Raw genomic sequence first — 7,384 nt, forward strand, 5'->3', positions numbered from 1 at the left:
ACAATTATGATAAATGGTAAGGGTGGTGTTAAACACGTTAAGACTTACTGATTAGCAGGCCGACATATTCATCATTAGGGTCTAGACCACATGTGCATACAAAAAGCAGCGTGGATAGACAAACTTGTACCTAAAGGTTTGTTTAGGTATTGTTAAATTGCTCTTTACTGCAGTGCTACGGCAAAACACACACATAACCTTCAGAACTCTAACATATATATATAAACAAAACTTTAGACCTCACTAGTATAGTTAAACTTAACCTACATATGTGCGTATTTGTGATCTTTGTTAGATGGTTTATTTTTGTTTCGTGTATTATTTCTATACTAGCAGATGCCTGTTGAAACAATTCAAAAGTAATTTTCATAAAAAATATTCAGAGTGCATATGCAATATGATTGTCTAGTGGGTAATTTACAATCGTCTTATATCATTCCACGTGTTATTTCAATAACGAAAATTGCACTGCGTTTGTTTTTAAGCAAAGGAAACTGGAATACAATACACTGTTGGTAAAATTGTTTGGGTTTTGATTCAATAGGTGCACCTGGCACATTACAGTTCTCAGCTCTGCTAAATAGCCGCTGGATGCCACCATTCCTTGTCATTTTACTGAGCACAAGGAAAAACCGCTACTAAAGTGAATGGGAGATATTTAATTCAATTGAAATCAGTTGAAATCCCTGGTGGGACAACGATAAATCTTCGGATTCAATTCTCCTCGGTGGACATAGCAGATAGCCCAGTGTGGCTTTGCTATAAAAAAACACACACATTTATTTGACACGGCATGCATATAATATAGACATGAAATACATAGACCAAACAACAACAAATACATACTCAAATACGTTCGTCTCTTTATCCATTTTTTCCGTTCATACTTCGATCTTTATAATATTTCTTTCAATCAGTCGATGGAGGAAGTCCCGTTTTTTCGTGAAATTCCCTCACAAAAAGGAACATTTTTGTTCATAATTAATTTTTCCCCAGATTGACCAGACTGCCATATCGATATTGCTATTAATATGAAATATTAGGAATTTCAAAAATGAATAATTTTCCTGTAATTTATATCTGAATCCTAGGAGTCTCTCAAATCATGCGGTAGTTTAAGTTTTTAAATAGTTTGTTTTCGTTCTACGATTGATGTATTAAAAAAAAAGAGTACAGAGTGCATAAGCGATTGTACTCTTTCTTACCTCCTTCTTCGTGTTCACCTAAAGAAAGTTGCCTTTATCGTGATAGGCATATACTCTAAAAATGTAAAAAAAAAAAGTCAGCTCAGAACGTATAATCTCATAGTAAGTTTCGGGTTTAATACACTAGCTTTCACTAATCGGGACACAGTTGTCTAAAGTTGAAGAACCCTGAATACTCTCTTCTTATGAGAAAAATTAAAAAGAGGGAGCGTGCACTAATCATCTCCAAACAAATTTAGCTTAAATTGACGACTTCCTTTGCCGTCAACCTAGTTGCCCTCTACTGGGCATTACCAGACTTAGCTTCTTAATGAGGTAGTACATTTGACATTAATTGAAAATAAGGAGGAAGAACTAACAGTAAAACTAGACAGCTTCAGTGGTCTTTCTTTTGTGCTGCAAAATTAAAATTGGATTAACAAGAAGACAACGATAAATCTTCTTCTTTGTTTTCCTTTTAAAACGATAGAGGGAGAAACACCCTAATTCATTTTAGGAAAGCATTAAAGCTTCTACTGTAGGCAGTAAATTAGTCTCCCACTGGCATAGTGGTAAGCCTTAAATTTACAAAAAAACAACAACAAAAAAAACAAACGGTTTTCGATACCCGTGGTGGGGAACAGTACAGATAGTTTACTGTGTAGCTTTGCGCTTAACAAACAGTTCGTAAATAATTACTAAAATTATTTAAAAACATTAATGTAGTTACTAGAAAGATGTATGAATATATTAATACTAGCTTCACAAATCATACAAAGGCAAAGTTTTAAAAATTTAAATAATTTTTGCCTTAATATATAACGCTCAAACATTTTCCCTTCTTATACTATAAGCAACCATCTGACCAAGAACAAGCTTTCGTAACTTTAATATCAAAGTATTTTGGAAGTCATTCAGGTAATCTTTATAAGTAATGTTTGATACTTGCCTATTTAAACTTTTAAATAATTAAGACATTTTCGGTCTTCCATTATAGAATTTCCAATGTTTAATGACACTATATTTTTAAAATAAGTTGACTGTATTATGTTTAAAATTTGATTAAAAGTACGTAAATTGTAGACATCTTTTTTCCCCATTCGTGATCATTTCCCCCTTTCGAATTAATTTTTAATCAGAATGGACCAATTAATAGGAATCCGGTAAAAATATCTGCAGTGTAAATGATTTTTATCACAAATTTCAGGCCTATTGGTTTCGCCGTTTAAGCCACCAAATAGTGGTTTAAACCGTAACTTTTAAAGTATTGTTTTATATAGGTGGCAACAGATGTCGCCAGTATATAACGATTAATTACACAAGCCTGCGATGGTTTTATTGTCTTGAAATGTTTATATGTTCTACAGTAGTTCCTGTATGCTGAATCCGAAAATGATATCCAGTTTTCTCCACCATGTACAGATTTTTCACAAAACGTCATAAGGCAATAAATAAAAGAAAGACCACAACACGTAGTTTGAGATTAAAAAACGTACATTTCACACAAAAAAATCAGGATGAATAAGGATGCATATTCGTTTGACATAAATGTTCTTCCGTTTTCCTCAGTTTGTTTGTATTTTTAACAAACATAATAATAAAAAATATTCATTGTGGTAAACGAAATAATAATTTGATCTAAGTAAGAGTTTTTTTTTCCTTCCCAACGTGATAGAAAAAAATGAGTATTATTTTCGAAATCTGCGTAGCTGAATTATGGAAAATCCGTTATTAAAACCAAACCAACTTTTATGAAGTTTAAATTCGCAGACCTGTGATATTAGAGTCATAAATCGTTCTGTATAGGTATACAATCATTGGATAACGCAGTCAATTTCGTATTATAAACATTCTATTGTAGGTTATCTTTCTGTAGATTTATGTTTTGTTTCTTTTTTTTTTTTAATTTCGCGCAAAGCTACACGAGGGCTATCTGCACTAGCCGTCCTTAATTTAGCAGTGAAAGACTAGAGAGAAGGCAACTAGTCATCACCACCCACCACCAACTCTTGGGCTACTCTTTTACCAACGAATAGTGGGATTGACCGTCACGATATAACGCCCCGACGGCTGAAAGGGCGAGCATGTTTGGTGTGATGGAGATTCGAACCCGCGACCCTCAGAGTGCGAGTCGAGCGCCTTAACCACCTGGCCATGTAGATTTATATAAAAATTGAACCATAACTGACAAAACATATAACATTTTATTTGTATACTGTAGCGTAAACAAAATGCTTTGAGCCTGAATTACTTATAGAGCTTGGTCAAAAAAGTATACCAAAAAATGCTTAAGAGTATGTGCGAGCCAAAATAGGTGGATAAATTTGAAATCGTGATGTATTTATTGGTTTCCGAAATATCACTTTTATTTAAGCTAGCATTTACCAAATATTTGCTTCTTTTACTGTCGCATCTATCAGTAACTATTCAGAAATAAATCGTTTTATAAAACGTCAATATTTTGAACTAATATTAAAGTTTGCTCTAATACTAACATAACTTGTACACATAACTGGCTGACCAAGATATCTTAGATCAACCTTTCACATTATAAATCATTTCCTGTACATCCACCAGGCAGTGGGTAAGCCTAAGAATCAATGAATGGTGGAAACCAAGAAAACGTGTTTCTGCAACGCGTTAATGTCTTACTGCATTCACAATATCGCGAGAAAAACAAACACACAAACTCAGAAAATGTGCAATTTCAGTTAGGTTGTGTGTAATATATTTTCTTTTGAAGGCTGCTAATGAACACAATGTGAAGTAATATCATATTTTCTTTTGAAGGCTGCTAATGAACACAATGTGAAGTAATACAATAATACCAACCATTTCTAGTCTGGTGGTGATCTGTCTTTGTTAGGTGCAACAAATAAATGCTCTCCTGAAGATGATGCCAAAAAACAGCTTGCCATAAAAAGTTTTAAAAATACGATACAATACTCTCAACCACAGAATGAAAATTTTATTGTTCATGCACCAAACGTATCTATTGACAAAATAAAGGGCATACAGGTTCATATAAATAGCTTTGATTTGGGTTTAAGAAATGTGTGGGTGTACAGAGGCTAAATAACACATACTCACGGGATATGCATGTCCACAAAGGATTAGTAACAACCTCATGGAAACTTGATGGGTGTACAGAGGCTAAATAACACATACTCACGGGATATGCATGTCCACAAAGGATTAGTAACAACCTCATGGAAACTTGAGACTTATAAAAGTTAACTAATCCTCATCCATGGAATATGTAGGACTTCACAGAGCCAGTAACACCTGCTCACAGGATATACAGGCCAACCAGATCTGAGTAACAACTGCCCAAGGAATGCACAGGTTGGCAAATTTAGCCTTGAAAAGGAACAACAAAATTAGGTCAACCATCTTGGAATATAATGGCTTTGGTAAGTCTGTCAGGTACACAAATACTCTATATGTTAACAGTTTTTAAAGGGGTATCTCTTGCCGCCAGATAAGTGTCTACCAAAAGCACGACACACTATACTAGCTAAGACAATGCTCAGATTGGCTGAGTATAACATGTATGCTAATCAGAAAGAAAAATTTCTTGTTGAAATCAACCACAGTGAAGTAAATGTAGCAATAAAACTTAGCACAGTTATGTTGAATCTAGCATTTGTAGGAGTTAAGCCGAAGAATGAAGGTGTGACTTAACCATTTCTCCTGGCTAGGAGACTTAAATTTGAGAATAGTTGTGGATATTTAATAACATCATAATAATGTCTTCCTTGTCTATGTAAACCATTTGAATGTATTATTTTAAGAGAACAGATCAGACTACCCTTTGCATAAAAAAGGCAATATTAAGACATTTTAAATCATGATAATATATATATACATACACACACATAATTATTTATTCTTCAGTATCAGAATTAGCAAATTAATACATACTTATAGAAATATTCACACAAATGTATAACTTATTAAGAATATATACTTTACAAAGCTTTCTTTACCTATGCAGAGTAAGGATATTATCAATAACAATATTTTAAACATTTTCCACGGGCAATTTACACACTGAAAATAGTACCAGGCAACTTTTTCTAAATTTCAAAAATTAAGAAATGTTCACTCACTTTCTGGTGGTCGCGAGGAACAACAGAATACTGTCACTCAAGTACGGATGTTTAATTTTAACTTGTTTTATCTTTTAAATAAAAACAGGTGTTCAACGAAAGGCTCATGTAAACACGTGATTTTCTTTTAATTTCACCCTCCCAGTTATGGTACTATATTTCTTTTTTTTGGTACGATTGAAAATTAAGTTTAAGTAAAAAAAACTTGCTATTATCATTGCTTACAATCTACATCTTATTCTAATATCTTTTATGAGAAAATCACACTGTTCACATAATTAGTGCAATAATTATTTTGCAAGGTTTTTTTTTTTTCTTAATTATTCTTTGTTTGGTGACACCCTTAACAACTTGCCATGACATAAAGTTTGGGAACCACTGATTTAGAGATATCCAATTGATTTGATTAACTGAATTTATTTGGCATTAACTCAAATCAACGATCTTAAGATACTGGACAACAGAAAATGGATCTGTACCTGTCAAAAGTAGCCTTAAATTACCATTAAAAATCAAATCTTCACTTCCTTACGTACATACTTACAATATTTAAAATCTAACAACAGTGATACTTACAGAAACAGAACTTAATATTTTTTAAGAACAGGCACTGTCATTTATACCTAAGCACACAAACGAGGAAAGTTAAGAAACTCAGTGTCACTCTGTGTCTTCCACATTCTCATGGCCTTATTTTAGGAAATACCAGACAAACATGGAAGTGAAAATATAATGTCTTTAGTATACACAATAAAAATGAATTCACGGTTTTCAACAAAAAAAAAAACGAACTACATACAGTTATTTACAGTCTATAAATTTCAATCCTAACACAACAAGAAGTTAACTTTAAATAATTCCCTTTTATTAACGAATTAATTACGGACATGCAAGTACGAGAATGGCGTAAGAGTTGTCGATGTTTTTTTGAATGTTGCACAAAAGTATGTGAGGGATATCTGCACTACCTGTCTCTAATTTTGAGGTGTTAAAGTAGAGGGAAGGTGGCAAGTCAACACCACCCACTGCCAATTCGTGGGCTACTTTAATTGAATAGTGAGATTTGATTTGGTTCCAAATTGTGGATTGAGAGTTTTTTTTATTTTCGGTGGTATCGGGAAGTAAATCCATAGTTTGGCACACTAACTACTGGGCTGTAATAAGTACTAAGAGTAGGCTGATTATAAACTGTGTATTTAAATGTATATTTACACAAAATATTAATTTAGAGAAAAAAATGCATAAGTCCACAGCAAGTTTTGTGGTAATATAAAGAAAAAGATACCTTGTGTGTGTGTGCTTTGAGTAACAAAATATTAATGACAGCATTTGTATGTCATAACAGTAAGCTTATAAATACCTATTTTCTAATCATAAATATTTCTGCTATTAATTATTAAATTTTATACACATATACAGATATTAAAACTCTATGCTTACTATTAGCTAATTAGACTAGCCTTTCTAAATTTCAAAAACTTCTTATATTTCACACAGCCAGGAAGACAGAAAAAAAAAGTATACAGGTTTTTTTAATGGACAGTTTGATGGTGAAGCGTTATAGGGATGAAATTTTAATTCATTTATTTGTAGCAGGTAAACATCAATGGACAAAAATGTTGTTGTTTGTTATAAAAGAAAGGGAGGGAGACTTTATAAAAGTTTTTCTATGGACAGTTTGATGGTGAAGCGTTATAGGGATGAAATTTTAATTCATTTATTTGTAGCGGGTAAACATCAATGGACAAAAATGTTGTTGTTTGTTAAAAAAGAAAGGGAGAGAGACTTTATAAAAGTTTTTCTATGGACAGTTTGATGGTGAAGCGTTATAGGAATGAAATTTTAATTCATTTATTTGTAGCAGGTAAACATCGATGGACAAAAATGTTGTTGTTTGTTAAAAAAGAAAGGGAGGGGAAACTTTATAAAGGTTTTTCTATGGACAGTTTGATGGTGAAGCGTTATAAGGATGAAGTAATGGCTGGAGACGGCTTGAATGGGTAATGAAGAAAAACTTTAATATAAGTTTAACATAACAGCAAATGTACAACGTTTCGACCTGATGATGACAAAAATTTGTCGAAACGC

Source organism: Limulus polyphemus, unplaced genomic scaffold (assembly GCF_000517525.1).
Source record: "Limulus polyphemus unplaced genomic scaffold, Limulus_polyphemus-2.1.2 Scaffold1411, whole genome shotgun sequence".
NCBI lineage: Eukaryota > Metazoa > Arthropoda > Merostomata > Xiphosura > Limulidae > Limulus > Limulus polyphemus.